Genomic DNA, 21,719 nt, shown 5'->3' on the forward strand with positions numbered 1-21,719 from the left:
AATTCCGACACTAGGGTTGCTGATTTCAAACTGTGTTAGAAAGCTATAGTAATCAAAACAGAATGATTTGCTTCTGGCACGAAAATAGACACATAGGTCAACAGAGCAGAACAACGAAGCCAGAAAGAAATGCACACCCATATATTGTCGGTTAGCTTATGAACAAGGAGCCAAGAATATCCAGTGGGGAAAGGACAAGCTTGTTAAAAATGGCACTGGAAAAACTGGATAGTCCTATGAAAAAATGAAACCCTACCCATCTTTTACCATGCACAAAAATGAACTAAAAAGGGATTAAAAGTTGAATATAAGACTTTAAGCAATTAAACCTCTAGAAGAAAACATTGTGGTAATCTTGCCATCAGTCTTTGCAATGAGTTTTTGGGTTTCACACCAAAAGCAAAGGCAACAACTCCAAAAACAAACTAGTGGGACCACATCAAACTCCAAAGAAAGGAACATCAACAAAATCAAATGGCAATTTACAGATTGACAGAAGATATTTTCAAATCATATATTTGATAAGGGCTTAATATCCAAAAACACATGAGACATACAACTCAAGGGCAAAATACCACAAATAATCAAAAAATTTATTGGAGCATAAGAAAAGTAACAGTTTCATGAATCTGAAGATTAGACTGTAGATGAGAGACACGGCAAGGTTTTCCTTCTAGAACAACAAAAACATGTTCCTTCCTGGCATTAATTTATTCATCTCCACTCACTTGTTTGACAATTACAGTTCACAGTGTACATTCTCCAGTCAATAGCAATCACCCCTCAGTGAGCTGTAATATGTACTAAGAACAACCCACTGGGGGCAGGGAGAGTGGTGAAAAAAACCAGAAACTAATATTTGCATACTTACCAATGAGGCGTATCAAAAGGAAGATAATTTCCAGAGTTTACCATCCATTGTTTTCTATATTTTCATTTCAAAATTGAGCCATCTAGTAAGGAAAATCAGTTAAGAGACCTCAATAATATATAGATAGAAAATCAGTTTTAAATGGGAGCATTAATGGATTATAATTCGGGGGTAATTTATTACTACTCTTGTAACTGTAGTCCTTTTGGTTCTCTACAGCATCAGGTTAATTATTTATTATAAATATTATTACCAACACAGGGACACATACTTCTAAAGTTATAGTGAATAGAGAAAGACATAGAATATATTAGGCAAGAAGTCAAAGTATGGGAAGTCAGCAATGGTAGTAAAGGAAAGGGCAGTTTTGCAGTGAGAGGAAGGAAGGTTCTCAAAGTTTCTTGAAACACCAAGAATAAGCCAGTTGTGAGGAATTAGCTTAATTTTAAACCAGAAACTCTGCCAGAAGAAATTTAAGTTCATAAAAACATTATGATGCTAAAACCCAGAATTTAGACAGAGAATAGGGTTCAGTTCAGTTCAGTTGCTCAGTCGTGTCCGACTCTTTGCGACCCCATGAATCACAGCACACCAGGCCTCCCTGTCCACCACCATCTCCCGGAATTCACTCAGACTCACATCCATCGAGTCCATGATGCCATCCAGCCATCTCATCCTCGGTCGTCTCATGAGTCAACTCTTCACATGAGGTGGCCAAAGTACTGGGTAGGGTATATAGACATTTAAAATTCTCCATTGTTAGTGCATCAGCCACTCAAGGACCACCCTCACTTAAGTATTTCTCTATTGCTCACCCTACAGGTACCAGCATGGAGAAAGAGATAGCTATTCCACGGCAGGAGAACCCTACTTGTATGGCCTCATGGCTTTCATTAAGAAGCATTCCATGCAGCAGATTTCCACCATCCCATCCTGCTGGGAGCCAGTGTGGAGAATCCCACCCAAGGCAGAGGTCATGAGGAAGAGGCCTGATGGGCAAAGGGGAGATCAGGCCTTGAGGGGCCCCCCTTCTCAAGCATCTGCCCCCAAACCAGAATCTGTCTGTCTTACTATTTTATGTCTTTCACCAACTCTTCTGACATTAACAGGGGGCTGTCCCCGACTACCTTTCTCTGGAAAGAATTAACTTAGGGCTTTAGTTAATAAGTCTCCTGGACAAGATAAGAGTGTTTCAATTCAAACCCCCTGTTAGCATTCTAGCTTACTTGGCAGGTTTATTCAGACTCTTGCAACGTTGTTGAGCCAATGCTTGCTGCCAAGTTCTCACATCCCTTATCCATTATGTTCCTGGGAGTGCATATAGTCAGGATGTAGAAATAACAAGCAGTAGCTTTAGCATTAGCAACATTAGACTTTGAGTTAATAAGTTCTTTCTTTGCTGTAACCCGCTGAATCTTTGCTCCATGAAAATGTAACTCTGTACTTTAAGGGTGATGCAGGCTAAGAATTTAAGAAGAAACACTTTAAGGGAAAATTATTGTTCTGGCTGACCAACCTTTATCAAAAAGAGATCATAAAATATCAACAGGCCTCCAGGCCAGAAGATAATGTACAAAAAAAATAAGACTCAGGAAGGAACCTGGTATCGATAAAAGTTAATACTGATGGAATGCTGAGTTGACTCTGCATTTTTCACTTTGCTCAATGTACAACTCAGGGTATAAAAGCCCTCTCTGAAAATAAAGTAAGGGGCCTCACTCACTGAAGCTTGGTCACCCCATGTCATTCTTTCCTTATCTCTTTCTCTATCTTTCTGATATCTTTCATCCTGAGGATATCCATGGACTGTGCTGAGGCTGGACCCCGGCACCATCCCATCTGGCTGACTCCCCACAGTCAACAGGAGTCCTCAACCTGGGATCATTCCACAATCCCCATGGCTCCAGCTCCCAGCTTCCGTGGACACCAGTGGACTTACAAGCCTGTCCAAGGTATGAAAGATGCAGCATGGCTTGTCTATGTGGTTCTCACTCTGTTCAGACTGTCACAGATTAGTGAGTTCACTCCCCCAAAGCTTCAAATGCCTCCCCCATCCCAGTGGATGGCCATGGATGTGGGGATCTCTCCCCTGTGCTTCAGCTCCTTCTCCCCCAGGTGCAAGCTGGTCCCACTTGCTCTGCTCCTTCTTTCCCCTTCCTCCTTGTTCCTTCTTTCCTTTGTCCTACCGAGTTCTGTATGGATCTGGATATTCCTTCCCAGTAGTCAGGGGGTCCTGCCAGTGTTCACCTGGTCTTCTGTGAGAACTGCTGCATCTTTAGACCTTCTTGATGCATTGGTGGAGAGAGGTGTACTCCACTTCCACCTACCCCTCCGTCATCTTGTCCACCCCCATTTGTGCATGTATTAGGAATGAGTTTCCCTTTCTATTAAGTAACACTGTCATCACCACACATGTTTAACTTTTGCTTTTTGAGGAGAACACAGGTAAGCTCCACTCTCTTCAGTTGAGTCAGTCATTCAGTGGTGTCTGAATCTTTGCGACCCCATAGACTGCACGCCAGGCTTCCCTGTCCATCCCCAACTCCCAGAGCTTACTCAAACTCATACCGTTGAGTTGGTATGCCATTCAATGATGTCCACTCTCTCAGAGATTATTTCTTTGAGATTCCTTATAATTGAGATCATATGGTTTTTGTCTTTCTCTCACTTAGCTTATTTAGGGTAATGCCCTCCAGTTTCATCCATGTTGCCACAAATGGAAGGATTTCTTTCTTTTTCTAAATGCTGAATAATACTTACCTATATATGTCACATCACATTGTTTTAATCCATTCATGTGTTGAAAGATACTCAGGTTGTTCATATACCAAGGCTACTGTGAATCCCTCTTTGACACAATGATTTCATTTCCTTTGAGTATATATCCAGAAGTGGGATCATGCATCACATAACAGTTCTCTTCTAAATTTCTTGAGGAACCTCCACAGTATGTTTCTTTGGGAGTTTCACCGGTATACATCCCTACCAACAGTGCATAAGAACTCCTTTTTTTTTTTTTTTTCAAATCCTCAATAACATTTGTCATTTCTTACGTTTTTGGGCTAGCCATTCAAATAAGTATGAAGTAATATCTCTAGTGCTTTTGATCTGCATTTCCTTTAATTATTAGTGATGCTGAGCATCTTGTCATATACCTCTTCATCATCTGTATGTCTTATTTGTGGGAAAATGTCTATTCTTTAAAGGTGTAGCATACATTATGTTTACTATATTTCAATATATGAAACTCAGTTGCCAACCTATATATCAACAATGAACTATCAGAAAGTAGAATAAAGAAAACAATCCCATTTGCTATTGCATCAAAAAAAGATAAAACACTTAGAAATTATCTTAAGCAACGTGTTGAAAGATTTTATACAAAACCTTGAAGACATTGACAAGAGAAATTTGAAAAGACTTAAAGATATGTAAACTTAGGTTGTCTATTCAATGTAAACTTCCCTCTTAGAACTGCTTTTGTTGCATCCTCTAGGTTTTAGATCATCGTATATTCATTGTTCTTTGTTTCTAGGTAAGTTTTGATTTGCCTTATTTCTTCAGTAACCTGTTTATTATTTAGAAATGTGTTGTTTAATCTCCATGTGTTTGTATTCGTTGAAGTTTTTTTTTTTTCCCCCCTATAAACGATATCTAGTCTCGTAGTCTCATGGTCAGAGAAAATGCTTAATATAATTTCAATTTCCTTAAATTTACTGAGGTTTGATTTGTGACCAAAGATGAGAAAAATGTTCCATGAGCACTTGAGATGAAAGTGTATTCTGCATTTGGATGGAATGTGCTGAAGATATCAGTTAGGTCTGTTTGCTCTAATATTTCCTCTTATGCTTATGTTTCTTTATTAACTTTCTGTTCCGTTGATCTGCCCATTGGTATAGGTGTGGTGTTAACATGCCCTACTATTATTGTGTTACTATCAATTTCCCGTTTTGAGTCAGTTAGTGTTTAACTTATATATTGTGGTGCTCCTATGTTGGGTACATAAATAGTTAAAACTGTTATGTGTTTTCTTGGACTGACCCCTTGATCATTTGGTAGTGTCCTTCTTTATCTCTTTTAATAGTTTTGATTTTATGGTCTATTTTTTCTGATATGAGAATTGCCAATCTGGCTTTCTTTTGATTTCCATTTGCATGGAATATCTCTTTCTGTCCTCTCACTTTCAGTCTGTATGTGTCTCTAGGACTGAAGAGGGTCTCTTGTAGACAGCATATTTATGGGTCTTTTTTTCATATCCATTCAGCCAGTCTGTGTGTTTTGGCAGAATGGCAGAAGATAATAGCAAATAAAGCAACTAATAAAGGATTGCTTTCCAAAATACAAGCATCTCAAACAACTCAGTCATCAAAAGCCAAGGGAAGAACTGCAAAAATAAACTAGTGAGACCACATCAAACTCAAAACCTTCTGCATAGTAAAAGAAGCCATCCATAAAATGAAATGGAAACCTATGGAATGAAAAAAAAATTTGCAAATCACACATTTGGAAATGGCTTTGTATCCAAGTATATATAAGGGACTCATGCAACTCAGTATGAAAAGAAATCAAACAACTCAAATTATTAAATGAGCAAAGAAAGAGTAAGTGTTTTGAATAATCTGACCAGTAGACTGTAGATGAGAGACACTGTAAGTTTTTCCTTCCAGAACAAAAGCCCATTTCTTTCTGGCGTTGTATCCTGTTGGTGATTGCAGTTCACAGTATATATCCTTCATTAATAGCAATCATCCTACACTGAGCTATATGTGCTAAGAATAGCCCTACTAACTATAAAAAACTAATAATTACATACTTAATCTTGAGGCATCTAAAATCCAAGGTGATTTTCAGAATTTCTACTCCATTGTTTTCTACATTCTATTTCAAAATTGAAACACCTAGTAAGGAAAAGTAGGGGACCTCAATAATACATGGATAGAAAGTCATTTAAAACTGAGCATTACTGGATTATAATTTGGGGGAATGTATTATTTCTAATACTATTGTAATTTTATTCCCTTTAATTCTCTGCTATACTAGGTTGATATTTATTTAAAATAGTAATACAGCCATTAAGGAGAACAGGGTGGAGATTCCTTTAAAACTGGAAATAGAACTGCCACATGACCCAGCAATCCCACTGCTGGGCATACACAGCGAGGGAACAAGAATTGAAAGAGACATGTGTACCCCAATGTTCACTGTGGCACTGTTTATAATAGCCAGGACATGGAAGCAACCTAGATGCCCATCAGCAGATGAATGGTTAAGAAAACTGTGGTACATATACACAATGGAATATTACTCAGCCATTAAAAATGATACATTTGAATCATTTCTAATGAGGTGGATGAAACGAGCCTATTATACAGAGTGAAGTAAGCCAGGAATATCAATACAGTATACAATTCATATATATGAAATTTAGAAAGATGGTAACAAAAACTCTGTATGCGAGATGGCAAAAGAGACACAGATAGATATATAGAACAGTCTTTTGGACTCGTGGGGGAGGGCGAGGGTGGGATGACTTGGGAGAATGGCATAGAAACATGTATATTATCACATGCGAAATGAATCTCCAGTCCAGGTTCGATGCATGATACAGGATGCTTTGGGCTGGTGCCCTGGGATGACCCAGAAGAATGGGATAGGGAGGGAGAAGAGAGGGATGTTCAGGATGGGGAACACATGTATACTCATGGCAAGTTCCTGTCAATGTCTGGCAAAACAAATAAGATGTTGTAAAGGAATTAGCCTCCAATTAAAATTAACACAATAAAATAAAATAGTAATACCAATATAGAGACACACAGTACTCAAGTTACAGTAGATTGAGAAAGGCAAACCTTATGAGGCAGGAAGTGAAATCATAGAAAATTAGCAATGTTACCAAAACAAGGGGCAGTATTGCCTAGAAAGAAAGCAGAGTTCTCTAATTGTTTGGAGACAACACGAACAAGCCAGATGGGAGCCAGCCAGCTTAAACTGTGTACCAGAAACCACACCAGAAGGAAAATGAAGTTCATAAAAATATGCTGATGCTAAACACCAAAATCCAGACAGTAAGAGAATAGGGTAGGGTTTATGTAGATGCTGAAAATTACTCAGAGAGGTAGACATGGAAGCAAATACACTAATGAGCATCAGAAAGATCAAAGCACAAGAAGGTCTGAAAAATAAATCATAAAGAGACTTGGTAGTCTGATTAAAGGAATAAGAGAATCAAATTAGAAAACCAAAATATAAAGACTTGTGCACATGATAGACCCAGCGAATGCTCAGGTGAGAAAATTTCGGCCTTAGTGACAAGCAAACAGAAGCTTCCAGCATCAGGAACAAACACTCTGGGCAGGACTCAAGACTATGCACTTCTGGAAACAGTCTCAGTTTCAAAGTTTGGGCACTGTACCACCTAAAAGTGAACACAGACAAGAATTATAGCTTGCTATGGCACTGAATCACAGACAGTAGTGTTTGTTAGTTTATTTTTCTCATTCAACTATAAAGTTAATGAATCATTAACCAAAGATAATTGACACCATCAGTTTCCAGTCAGATCCTCATTAGTCATACAGTGGATATCTGAACCTGTTATATGATCCACAATAACAGTTTTTAAAATTGAATTTATTGATGTTTAATTGAAGGGGAATTGCTTTACAATACTGTACTGCTTTCAGCCAAACATCAACATGAATCAGCCATAGGTATACCTATGTCCCCCGCTCTTGAACCTCCTTGCCACCTTCCTTTCCATCACAACCCTTGAAGCTGTTAGAGAAAAATATGGAAGACTTCACAAATTTGAGCATCATCCTTGGGCAGAGACCATGTTAATCTTCTCAGTATTATTCCAATTTTTTAATATATGTGCTACCAAAGCAAACACAAGAATAACAATTTAACAGAAAAAATAATCATATAGTTAGTCATCTACCAATAAATGATCAATTACATTAGGAATTAGGATATTCTGCTATATTTCAGTTCAGTTCAGTTCAGTTTAGTCCCTCAGTGGTGTCTGACTCTTTGCGACCCCGTGAATTGCAGCACGCTGGACCTCCCTGTCCAGCACCAAATCCCGGAGTTCACTCAGACTCACGTCCATCGAGTCAGTGATGCCATCCAGCCATCTCATCCTCTGTCGTCCCCTTCTCCGTCTGCCCTCAATCCCTCCCAGCATCAGAGTCTTTTCCAATGAGTCAACCCTTCACATCAGGTGGCCAAAGTACTGGAGTTTCAGCTTAAGCATCATTCCATCCAAAGAAATCCCAGGGCTGATCTCCTTCAGAATGGACTGGTTGGAGCGCCTTGCAGTCCAAGGGACTCTCAAGAGTCTTCTCCACACCACAGTTCAAAAGTATCAATTCTTCGGCGCTTAGCCTTCTTCACAGTTCAACTCTCACATTCATACATGACCACTGGAAAAACCATAGCCCTGACTAGACAGACCTTAGTCGGCAAAGTAATGTCTCTGCTTTTGAATATGATATCTAGGTTGGTCATAACGTTTTTTCCAAGAAGTCTTTTAATTTCATGGCTGCAGTCACCATCTGCAGTGATTTTGGAGCCCAAAAATATAAAGTCTGACACTGTTTCCACTGTTTCCCCATCTATTTCCCATGAAGTGATGGGACCCGATGCCATGATCTTCGTTTTCTGAATGTTGAGCTTTAAGCTAACTTTTTCACTCTCCTCTTTCACTTTCGTCAAGAGGCTTTTTCGTTCCTTTTCACTTTCTGCCATAAGGGTGGTGTCATCTGCATATCTGAGATTATAGATATTTCTCCTGGCAATCTTGAATCCAGCTTTTGTTTCTTCCAGTCCAGCATTTCTGCTGTATTTATCACCTCCAATAAAGTCAAATTTTATAAGGTCCAAAGTTCCAAGAAGGAATTAAGCATATATTTATGCATAACACATGTATACATGCACAGAAAGATATACGCACAAATACATCTATGTTATACAAACTATTATCCTCCTTGCCTGTCACAATAAGCTCTTTGTTTGATCAAAGAAATAGTCCCAAATTTCTCCACCTTATATGTCTCCTTTTTGAGAACCACTTCTTTTATTTTCATCACCTAATTTTGCTGTGAAAATGCTGTGCTCAATATGCCAACAAATTCAGAAAACTCAGCAGTGGCCACAGGATGGAAGACGGTCAGTTTTCATTCCAATACCAAAGAAAGGCAATGCCAAAGAATGCTCAAACTACCGCACAATTGCACTCATCTTACATGCTAGTAAAGTAATGCTCAAAATCCTCCAAGCCAGGCTTCAGCAATATGTGAGCCGTGAACTTCCTGATGTTCAAGCTGGTTTTAGAAAAGGCAGAGGAAACAGAGATCAAATTACCAACATCTGCTGGATCATGGAAAAAGCAAGAAAGTTCCAGAAAAACATCTATTTCTGCTTTATGGACTATGCCAAAGCCTTTGACTGTGTGGATCACAATAAACTGTGGAAAATTCTGAAAGAGATGGGAATACCAGACCACCTAACCTGCCTCTTGAGAAATCTGTATGCAGGTCAGGAAGCAACAGTTAGAACTGCACATGGAACAACAGACTGGTTCCAAATAGGAAAAGGAGGACATCAAGGTTGTATATTGTCACCCTGCTTATTTAACTTCTATGCAGAGTACATCATGAAAAACGCTGGACTGGAAGAAACACAAGCTGGAATCAAGATTGCTGGGAGAAATATCAATAACCTCAGATATGCAGATGACATCACCTTAATGGCAGAATGTGAAGAGGAGCTAAAAAGCCTCTTGATGAAAGTGAAAGAGGAGAGTGAAAAAGTTGGCTTAAAGCTCAACATTCAGAAAACGAAGATCATGGCATCGGGTCCCATCACTTCATGGGAAATAGATGGGGAAACAGTGGAAACACTGTCAGACTCTATTTTGGGGGGCTCCAAAATCACTGCAGATGGTGACTGCAGCCATGAACTTAAAAGACTGTTACTCCTTGGAAGAAAAGTTATGACCAACCTAAATAGCATATTCAAAAGCAGGGACATTACTTTGCTGAATAAGGTCCGTCTAGTCAAGGCTATGGTTTTTCCTGTGGTCATGTATGGATGTGAGATTTGGACTGTGAAGAAGGCTGAGTGCCAAAGAATTGATGGTTTTGAACTACGGTGTTGGAGAAGACTCTTGAGAGTCCCTTGGACTGCAAGGCGCTCCAACCAGTCCATTCTGAAGGAGATTAACCCTGGGATTTCTTTGGAGGGAATGATGCTAAAGCTGAAACTCCAGTACTTTGGCCACCTCATGCGAAGAGTTGATTCATTGGAAAAGACTCTGATGCTGGGAGGGATTGGGGGCAGTAGGAGAAAGGGACGAGCGAGGATGAGATGACTGGATGGCATCACGGATTCCATGGACATGAGTCTGAGTGAAATCCGGGAGATGGTGATGAACAGGGAGGCCTGGCATGCTGCAATTCATGGGGTCACAATGAGTCAGACACGACTGAGCGACTGAACTGAACAGAACTGAACTGAATTGAACTGAATTTAAATAACAATTTTATTCTTAGATACCATGCCCCTTTAAATTAAGAGCAGAGAAAACCTAGTAAATGCTGATATCTTATCCTTAATTCAATTATCACTCTTCTAGTAAACTGGAAAAAAAGAATCATGCTCAGGTCTCATTCAGAAGGATATAATCTCTATTTTATCAGTTCTCTTGTCCAAACTCAATTCTTGCTCACTTCAGTCTTAAATTCTGCTTACTTACAAAGGGCGCACAGGAAAAGTAATATTAAAATCATGCTAGCAAGAGTCTATGATTTTATGCTTCTGTTGTCCAAAGGTAGGGCCAGGAATAATTTCTGAAATATTACAATACATCACGGAAGCATGAAGGTCTAGTTCTACTGTCAAAGAGGAGATGCTTGGAGACAGTTCAAAAACTAAGCCCCATGCATTGTTAGGATGTACTCCTGACCAAACAAGTAAATTTTGTCCCTAAATAGTCAAAGTCAGGAAAGAGCAGGCCTTGTTCGCAGAGCCACTGACATTGTCTTGGGTGCTGTCCAGGTAATAGTGTTGTATTACCATTTGGAGATTTATTTGCTATTTTTTTGAAGAAACAAACATAACAAGAAGATTAAAGATGCATAAAAGAAGAAGATCTCTCAAGGTGCCTAAAAGAAAGGCTAGCCAGGAGACCAGGCCCCCACACTGATAGTCAAAGACTTTAACAGTGAGTGTTTTATAGACAGAGCAGAACAAGTGGATAAAACCAGTGTTCTAGGGTTGCTTTGTTTTGCAGTCAAAGACAAAATATTTTTCTCTTTAAGCAGAGTCATCACAGCTCCTGCTGTGGTCCTGGTTACACACATGCAGACCGAGGGCCACAGGCATGTGTGATGTGACATCAGGAAGTGAACAGATGAGTGTATTGGTGCCCAGTCACCTGCATCTGCTAATAATGGGACCTGGGAAAAATTACTTGCCCTCTCCAAGTCATTGCATCTTCATTAACACAACTTGATGATCATATTGAAGATTAAGGTTATCTCACAGGGTTACAGTGAAACACAAACTTTAAGATGTTTTAAAGCATTTGGGAAAGTATCAAAGACATGCATGGGGTTACGAAGGTGAGTTAGCAGATCCAAGGTACAGTATCTTTTTTCTGTTAGTATTCTCTCTGTACTCAATAATAGTGATCAGTCAGTCACGTGTTTACCCTTACCTCAGTGTGATGGTAAACCACACAGGTCAACTGGACTTTTCTTGTCATTTCAGTGTCTAAAATTCAAGCATTAGTCAATGTAGAGTGAAAAAATTACAAACTCCTAGACGGCCTTGCTGCTCAGAGTCTGTAGATTCCCAATATTAAACTGTCTTGGAGAATGGCATTCTATCATGTATACTATCATGTAAGAATTGAATCGCCAGTCTATGTCTGACGCAGGATACAGCATGCTTGGGGCTGGTGCATGGGGATGACCCACAGAGATGTTATGGGGAGGAAGATGGAGGGGGGTTCATGATTGGGAACACATGTAAGAATTAAAGATTTTAAAGAAAGACTCCATCAGAAAAGGAGGACACTGGTTCTCCTTAAGGGCCAGTCACCTTCTCTTTCCCTCTAATAAATTTACCTTTTGCCTGACTGCCTAGTTCACTCTTTTTCTCTGCATTTGCCTTACAAATAGTATTTCAAGATAACTGTAACAAATGTAATAATATATGAATGTATCATCACTTTATTTTTTTGCTAGAAAAGTCCCAGCATCGTAGATAGTGCTAATATTAATGGGGTTTGTTGCCTATATTCATAACTGAAAAAAATGCTGCATTTCAGTTAGAAGTTAGTGAAAAAAAATATATAATTGATCTCATCTAAGGTCATAGACCTAAAAGACGCTTACTCCTTGGAAGGAAAGTTATGACCAACCTAGATAGCATATTCAAAAGCAGATACTACTTTGCCAACAAAGGTCCATCTAGTCAAGGCTATGGTTTTTCCAGTAGTCATATATGGAAGTGAGAGTTGGACTGTGAAGAAAGCTGAGCACCAAAGAATTGATGCTTTTGGACTGTGGTGCTGGAGAAGACTCTTGAGAGTCCCTTGGACTGCAAGGAGATCCAACCAGTCCTGGGCGTTCTTTGGAAGGAATGATGCTGAAGCTGAAACTCCAGTACTTTGGCCACCTCATGCGAAGAATTGACTCATTGGAAAAGACTCTGATGTTGGGAGGGATTGGGGGCAGGAGGAGAAGGGGACAACAGAGGATGAGATGGCTGGATGGCATCACCAACTCGATGGATGTGCATTTGAGTGAACTCTGGGAGGTGGTGATGGACAGGGAGGCCTGGTGTGCTGCGAATCATGGGGTCACAAAGAGTTGGACACAACTGAGTGACTGAACTGAACTGAACTGAAAGTCATGGACACCTTGAATTTCATCTGTGGACCTGAAATTAAGACCCTGATCTATACCCATGTGTACTAAGAACTATGAATCCTGTTTAAGATGGACTGGTTGGTCTACAGTGAGTCTTGAAGATTTAGACACATGTTGACAGCATTCAGAAGCCACATGTCAGACTAGAGAGAATTCTGTATTGACTCAAAGTCAAATACATTAAAATTCAAAAGAATAAACCTAAACTTTTAAGTGGAAAAAAATAAATAAATAAAATTAAATTAAAAAAATAAAAAACTAAAAAAACAAAACAAAAAAAAAACAAAAAAAGAATGCCCTGAACACTCTGGCTCAGAATTAAGTTCCAAATGTTTGCAGAGCACAGAAATACTTCTGGGAGCAATTCAAAAATACAGGAAATAACTTACTTCTCCAAGTATCTATCTGTGCAAATATCATCATCCACCTAAATTTTACACAGAAGGCACTCCTTCTTGCCCACCCCAGCTTCTACAGCAGCAACTCCTGCTCAGAGCAACAGAGAAATAAAGGCTTCCCTCCACAGGATGGATTTGATAACCTCAGGCAAATAGATCATTTCAGAATGGCTCATGTTTTTATTTAAACAGGGTCCTGCCTGCTGCTGCTGCTGGTCATGTCAAATCTGCTCCTGTGCAAAGGCAACTCATGCCCCTCCTGCGGTCCTGACGTGTTTGTCACCTCCCTGAAATCCCTTACAAACGTGTTTATTGATTCCGCCAGGCTCTCCCACAACTTCCATAACCTTTCTGCAATAATGTTCAAGGAGTTTGTAAGTACTATGGTAGTGGTGGTTTAGTTGCTAAATCGTGTCCGACACTTGCGACCCCATGGACTGTAGACCACCAGGCTTCTAGAAGTAAACTTTGCCTAAGTGACGGCGCTATACTATCCTTTGAACAAGAAGGCTGCAATAACACACTCTCTTGGGCAAAGAAGCTGTCAGCTCATAAGATGTGGAAATTGAAGAAAGGATCAGTTTTGTGAAATCTCAAAGTTTCCTAAGAAGTGCAATAACTTTTTCAATTTCCTTTCATTCATTTTCTTTTTTAAATAAGCAAAATAAATGATTTTGTATTTGTCAGGTAGGAATGCTATAAAATAATACATTAGATTCAGTGGAATAAACAACAGAAATTTATTTCCTCACAGTCCGGGGGCTAGAAGTCCAAGATCAGGGTGCCAGCAAGGTGAGGTTCTGGTAAGAACTCTTTCTTCCCAGGCTGGCTTCTCCGTGAGTCCTCACAAAGGGTGGGTGGTGGGGAAGAGAGATAGAGGAAAAGACACAGAGACACAGAGAGAATTCTCTGGTGTTTCGCTTCATGAAGACACTAAACCTATTGGATGAGTGTTCCACCCTAAGAGCTCATTTCCCATTAATGGGCTTCACTGGTGGCTCAGATGGTAAAGAATCTGCCTGCAATGTGAGAGACTTGGGTTCTATCCCTGGGTCTGGAAGATTCCCTGGAGAAGGGAATGGCAAGCCACTCCATTATTCTTGCCTGAAATCCCATGGAGAGAGGAATCTGGTGGGCTATAGACCATGGGATCCCAAAAAGTCGGAACCCTTTTCAAAACACAGTATTTTGGCAGTTAGGTCTCTAACACATGAATTAGAAGAACACAGATTCAGTCCACAATACTACCTGACACAAAGCACTTTTAGGTGGGACTGGGGAAAGGAAGCATATTGATTTTCTGGTCCTTCAGTGTCTCTGGGCTTTCTTCCCCAGGCTCAGAATAAATAGCCAATAAATGAGACATGCTCTGCAGTGAACTGGGTAGATGGAACTTATTAAACAAAGCTGAATCCCGATCACAAAAACGAATACTGGTAGTTCTTTTAATGCTACAAATTATTGTTTTAAGATTTGCAGTGAATAGGTTTCGAGCTACAATAGAAGGGGTGTTTACAATTGGAAACAATTATTCTCTTTCTGAGGAAGGTATTTGAAAGTTGTATGTTAATTCTTTACAGTCAATCAGGGAGCACACAGTAGAGCAGACAGCTAATAAAAGGCGGTGCTAAAGGTTTCTATTAAAGTTATGCAGTTCTTTTTACTCACTAGATTTTCTTTCATCCTCCATTTTGACTGTCCATTTTTTTCCCAACTCTTGCAAGTAGACAAAAGATTAAATGGTTAAATATAGGTGCATGCATACATTCTAAGTCAATTCAGTTGTGCCCAACTCTTTGCAATCCTACTGACTCTAGCCCAACAGTCTCCTCTGTCCATAGGATTGGCCAGGCAAGAATACTGGAGTATGCCCCTGTACCCTCTTGCAAGGGATGCTCCACACCTAGGGATCAAACCTGAGTTTTCTTATATCTCCTGCATTGGCTGGAATATTCTTTATTACTACCATCCCCTGGGAGGCACCAAATATTGGTACATATGCACTATATTTGGTTTAAATAGTAAAAAAAAAAAAAAAAAGATAATAATAGAACAGAGAAGGGAAAAGGTTAAACTTAAAAAAGTTATATGTAAAATCATTTTTATAGAGACAAGGTATGGAAAAGTAGGAAAAGAAGGACTTTCACATTTTGCGATGCCCCCCTGTTAAAAAAAATACACGTCTATCAAACATGTTAATGTTCTGTTAATGGGTTCATCTACTGAATGCCCAACAACCCTAACTAACTGCCTGATCACTTTCAGGATGAAAAATATGCCCAGGGCAAACAGTACTATATCAATGCAACCAACAGCTGACATACCAATTTTTTCCATACTTCCGAAGAAACAGATAAAGCTCACCAGATGAACGTGAGTTTACCCTGGGTTTTTCATCAGATCAAATGAGACAGTATGTAGGTTACCAGACTTCAGATTATTAGAGGTTATGTAACTGTACACACAGAAAAAGGTGGAGGAACCGTAATCAATTGAAGAGAAATTATATTATGCAGTTGATGAAGCATGAGCAAAATCAAGGGATGACTAAAGATCTGTAGTTCAGTTCAGACGCTCAGTCGTGTCCGACTTTTGCGACCCCATGATCCGCAGCACGCCAGGCCTCCCTGTCCATTACCAACTCCCGGAGTTCACTCAGACTCATGTCCATCGAGTCAGTGATGCCATCCAGCCATCTCATCCTCTGTTGTCTCCTTCTCCTCTGCCCCCAATCCCTCCCAGCATCAGAGTCTTTTCCAATGAGTTAACTTTTTGCATGAGGTGGCCAAAGTATTGGAGTTTCAGCTTTAGCATCATTCCTTCCAAAGAAATCCCAGGGCTGATCTCCTTCAAAATGGACTGGTTGAATCTCCTTGCTCTCCAAGGGACTTACAAGAGTCTTCTCCAACACTGTACTTCAAAACCATCAATTCTTCGGTGCTCAGCCTTCTTCACAGTCCAACTCTCACATCCATACATGACCACAGGAAAAACCATAGCCTTGTCTAGAGGGACCTTAGTCGGCAAAGTAATGTCTCTGCTTTTGAATATACTATCTAGGTTGGTCATAACTTTTCTTCCAAGGAGTAAGCGTCTTTTAATTTCATGGCTGCAGTCACCATCTGCAGTGATTTTGGAGCCCCCAAAATAGAGTCTGACAGTGTTTCCACTGTTTCCCCATCTATTTCCCATGAAGTGATGGGACTGGATGCCATGATCTTTGTTTTCTGAATGTTGAGCTTTAAGCCAACTTTTTCACTCTCCTCTTTCACTTTCATCAAGAGGCTTTTTCATTCCTCTTCACTTTCTGCCATAAGGGTGGTGTCATCTGCATATCTGAGGTTATTGATATTTCTCCCAGCAATCTTGATTCCAGCTTGTGTTTCTTCCAGTCCAGCGTTTTTCATGATGTACTCTGCATAGAAGTTAAATAAGCAGGGTGACAATATACAACTTTGATGTCCTCCTTTTCCTATTTGGAACCAGTCTGCTGTTCCATGTCCAGTTCTAACTGTTGCTTCCTGACCTGCATACAGATTTCTCAAGAGGCAGGTCAGGTGGTCTGGTATTCCCATCTCTTTCAGAATTTTCCACAGTTGATTGTGATCCACACAGTCAAAGGCTTTGGCATAGTCAATAAAGCAGAAATAGATGTTTTTCTGGAACTCTCTTGTTTTTTCCATGATCCAGCGGATGTTGGCAATTTGATCTCTGGTTCCTCTGTAGTAGCAACATAAATAATAGATCTATTGATTGTCCATGCAGACAACTTTAGTTCAACCAATGCATTAGACACAGGATTGCAGCTATTATTCTTTATGAAAACAGGAAATGAATGGGAACTTCCATGTGTAAAATATAAGATTGCAAAATTCATAAATATGTAAGAAACACACCTCAGTTTTGAGTCCTTCCTCTTACTAGTGACTCCTACTTGGGAATCCTATACTGCACCACCCACGCTCCCACATCTGCCTTTCAAGGCTCTCCTGATTCTTCTTCTACTTCTCCTATACCTCCTTCATTTGTCATTCTCAATGACTCTCTGTCACGTTTTATTCTTAATTTGTAAGTCTCCCCCACAATGGCCTATAAAACATTGTTTTGCTTCTCATGGCTGCAACAATTGCCTCTGTTTTGAGGACAACATGTTTATATATCAAGCCTCAATCACTTATGGCAACTCCAAATTTTCACTGTTATAATCTCTCCTTTCTGATTTCGTGCATTATCCTTCCTCCTAACATTATTTAAACTATTTTCACATGCATCCCCCCTTAAAATTCTTTCTCTCTCTACAAGCTTCTTATGATACCGTCATTGTTTTCCTCTGTTAAGCTCATTTATTAATGAGGGTGAACAAGTAAAGGAAAAAGGACAAAGAGGAAGAAGAGGAGGGATTGTTCAATAAACTTATTGAGATTTACTACATGGCCTCACATTTTACTAAGCACTTTATGTGCATTAGTATATTTAATCCTACTCAGTTGTCTGTTCTTTACCAGTAAAACAGTTCATGATTATAAAAAAATCAAGCATATTAACTAGAGATCTTCAGCCCCTGGGATTTTCAGGCTCAATTCTGCTAGTAGTAGTGAACTGGGGAGGGAACCCTAGTATGAAAGAGGTGTCAGAGGTTTTCCTATCAAGCGCCTTAAAGATTGAGAACATGTCAGACAAACTTCAAGCATTCACAGAGAGTCAGTTCAGCAAGGTGAGCATCCTGCAGAGGGCTTTCTTGCTTTGTTCATGAATGAAAGAGGTGACCTCTGTAATGCGTAAGGAGTTTGGAAATATCTCATTTTGCAAGAAAAAGATTCATGACTACTATATGCTAGACTGCTACTACATAAAGCAGGAGCCTAGTCATTCATAGTGATAGATTCTACTGTGAAGGAATCAGAATTTCTATGCAATTTTTGACATGTGCAGCTTTGCCTGCATTGCACACAATTCTGCCAGAAGCTTGCCTCTTCCTGGGCACAGGTGGTTGAAATATTTTCAAGAGTATTAGTACTAGAGAACAGAATTTCCAAGATCAGCATTTTTCTAAAGTATGCCAGAAAGAAAAATATCAATACAGTATACTAACACATATATATGGAATTTAGAAAGATGGTAATGATAACCCTGTATGCGAGACAGCAAAAGAGACACAGATGTATAGAATGGACTTTGGGACTCTGGGGGAGAGGGAGAGAGTGGGATGATGTGGGAGAATGACATTGAACATGTATACTATCATGTGAGAAACGAATCACCAGTCTATGTTTGATACAGGATACAGGATGCTTGGGGCTGGTGCACAGGGATGATCCAAAGAGATGATATGGGGTGGGAGGTGGGAGGGGGTTCAGGATTGGGAACTCATGTACACCTGTGGTGGATTCATGTCAATGTATGGCAAAACCAATACAGTATTGTAAAGTAAAGTAAAAATTAAAAAAAAATTGAAAAAAATAAAATAAAAATACAGTATCCCAGAACATCTGCTATTGAAGTTCCACTTGTCTTCTTTCTCTGTTCTCCTCAAACCAACGGATGAGAGTAGGAAGGAAGAAAAGAGAATGTTAAAATTAAACCTGTGTTATGTTTCTACTTTTTAGATTTCTAATAGTTTTCTCATAGGCTGGTTCCCAAATCCATATCTAGAGAGATTTATATTCCTATGTCTTCCCCAAATCTTAATTTGATAATTTGAAGAAAAAAAGATAACCAAATACTAATAAAATGCATAAGAAGTCATTATCATTTGGGTATTCAGATTATTGTTCCAGTCTTGCAGACAATATAGGAGGCTCGCATTACCTGGTCAGGACTCCCATCCCTGACGTCCAGCGATGAAGATAGGCGTGATTCTGAATTTTATAACCTGTTCCACTGCCTGTGCAGGAATTCATGTAAAGTTGACATGTACATCAAGATCCTAGTGTGCCAAACTGCAAAGTGTGCCAAATTCACATCCATCCCATCCAGCTCTGAGATGGTCATAATGATCTATCCCATAGCAAGCTATTTTGAAATTTTACAGCTTTTTAATGCATGCTCTGTAATGGGTCTTTTCTTAAAAAAATAAACACAGATGCTTTAGAGATGTCAAAGTCTGAGAGGGCATTTTGTTAACATTTCTTATCTTAATTTAAGAGAAAATCAAAAGAAAATCCACTCTTACATTGAGAGACTGAAGCGCCTATTAAAGTTAGTCACAAATAGCAGAACCTGGCATTACAAAGAAGACCATTAAGAGATTATGTAAGAATCACAGCCAATTATTCTGGGTCAAGTTATTAGAATCAAAGATTTAGACAATTGTTCATGGCTCTGGTCATGCCACCAAGAAGACTGAATTCTCAGGATTCTTTATGAAAGCCAGCCACGAACTGTCAGCTAACTATCACAGTGTAAAACCAGACAAGACAAGTGCTTTGCACTTTTGTGTAAATAGTATGAGGTTTATTGAACTGTCTAAAGATTGTTAGGATGCTGTCTTAGTCCTTCTGGGTTGCTATAACAAAATATCACAGACTTAAAAACAATGAAAATGAATTTCCACAGCGTGGTCATGCAGGGTCCTTTTTGGTCATACACTTCTTACTGTATCCTCGCACAGGGGATGGCTCCGGAGCTCTGTGTGTCTCTTATATATAAAAGCGCTCATATCTCATTGAGGAGGCTCCACCCTTATAACTCCATCACCTCACAAAGGCCCCACTTAGGGTTACCATAACCATGAGAATCAGCGTTTCATCATATGAAATTTCTGGGGGACACAAAGGCTGAGACCATAGCAGATACAAACGTGATCTGGCTCATCCTCCTCCAGGGGCTGTCGTCACTCACACTCCACTGCATCCTCATCTCCTGCATCACCGGGCACCCATTCCACACATTCCATCACTCTGGGTTTCCCAAGTCCAGGTCAGTCAAGTGTCAGCTCCATCTCATATTCAGCCTATTCAATGTTTCCCTCTCCCCTGCTGAGGCCCAGGGGACCTACCAGAAAGTGCAGATGTGTCCATTTCTGCAAGGTTCCTTCTCTCTCCATCTCTGGATCTTCATTCCTGGGGTCATGTTGGAACAGGGTAGATGGTAACAAGAGGGAAAGTTCTGACATCACTGACTTACATGGTGCTGTTGTAGCCTTCTCTTGGTCCAGATGGACTGATCTGAAATTCCCCCTGACTGACAAGTGTTCCCTTGAGGGGTATCCTGGTGATTTTCCAGGACATTCACAAGTTGGGGATCCCCAAATTCATAGTTTCCTTTTTAATCAAAGGAAATGTTCTCAAACCCATAGCTCCCCACCTGCAGTAGTCACCAAAGCCTCTCTGTTTCCCTCACTCTGCAAGCACCATCTGGAGAATATTAAGCAGCCCACAGTGAGCTGCCTACTAGCTCACCCACAGGAGACCCATGTATCATAAACACTCTAAACAATTGAATGGCAGAAATACTGGTGTGCATCTGTCCCTGCCTGAGGCCTCTGGACAATTGTCCAATTGGTCATGTAGATACTGAGTAGATCAGAAAGCTGAATTCAAAAACACATTTATCTGAAAAGTGAGATACCATTCTCTCTTCCTTTTAGAGTAACTATCCTTGTCATTAATTATTTGGCCTTACAAACATGCCCTAGTAGGTCCCTGAATTATAAAATTCTCCTAATAGACTGAGACTGGAGCAATGTGACTGGATTAGGGATGCTCAGCTTGTTAAACAGCCTCCAAACAATCTGGGATGAGGGCCAATCTCTTGACTGGCTCTGCTAAGAAGTCAGTGATATTGCTGGGCTGGTTTTGCAGCATCTTTAGGGCTTATAGCAGTAATTCCTGGTAAAGAAAATGGGAAATCAAAAGGTAGATGGGAAAGGGGGATGCATAAGAGAGAAGTAGAGAAAGACAGAAGGAAGGAAAACCAGGAAAAAGAAAGTGAGCCTAGGGCATGGGTAGTGAAGGATGAAATGCTGTTAGAACACTTTATTTTTAAGGACCCAAATATATAGGCTTTTTTTTAATATCCTAAGAGCAAATATTTCATATTACCTTTCCATGAAAAAACCTTGCAAGCACTTTCTAAGTCAATTACTGCCCTAAACATCTAATTCTGTTACTTGCTTAACTTTCTTCCCTTCAATGTCTCTATATTTCCAGCAGAGAGGATGGCATTTATTAGAGGGATAATTTGGCAATTAAGGGGACAATACAATTGGAGGAAATATACACACAACAATAGACCACACACATCTTCATATATTTGTCTCTTATAAAATTTATTTCAAGCATAAATTTATGTCTTTAGATCAACAACAGTAGTGGTGACATTCAGAGGTCTCTCCTTGCTTGACTGTGACATAAAAAGTGAATACTGTAGATTTCAGACAATATTGAACAGAGCCATGGATATACTATAGAGTCAGTCAGGAATAGCCAAGGCGGGGATACTTGGACAGCATTTAACAATCACTCCCTTGCCATCCACAAAGTGTTGATTTTCCCCTCTTTTACACATTTG

General features: G+C 39.8%; 1 non-coding gene and 1 pseudogene across 1 annotated transcript; one reads left to right on the plus strand and one right to left on the minus strand.

The window, feature by feature from the left end:
* Positions 1 to 1,754: 1,754 nt before the first annotated feature.
* LOC128055478 (placental prolactin-related protein 1-like) overlaps positions 1,755 to 21,719 on the plus strand; it is a 46,299-nt pseudogene continuing 26,334 nt past the window's right edge.
* Positions 7,655 to 7,763, minus strand: LOC128057027 (U6 spliceosomal RNA). Its single transcript, XR_008200223.1, has one exon. It is a non-coding gene; the product is annotated as a U6 spliceosomal RNA (small nuclear RNA).

The sequence above is a fragment of the Budorcas taxicolor genome, chromosome 11, assembly GCF_023091745.1.
Source record: "Budorcas taxicolor isolate Tak-1 chromosome 11, Takin1.1, whole genome shotgun sequence".
Lineage (NCBI taxonomy): Eukaryota > Metazoa > Chordata > Mammalia > Artiodactyla > Bovidae > Budorcas > Budorcas taxicolor.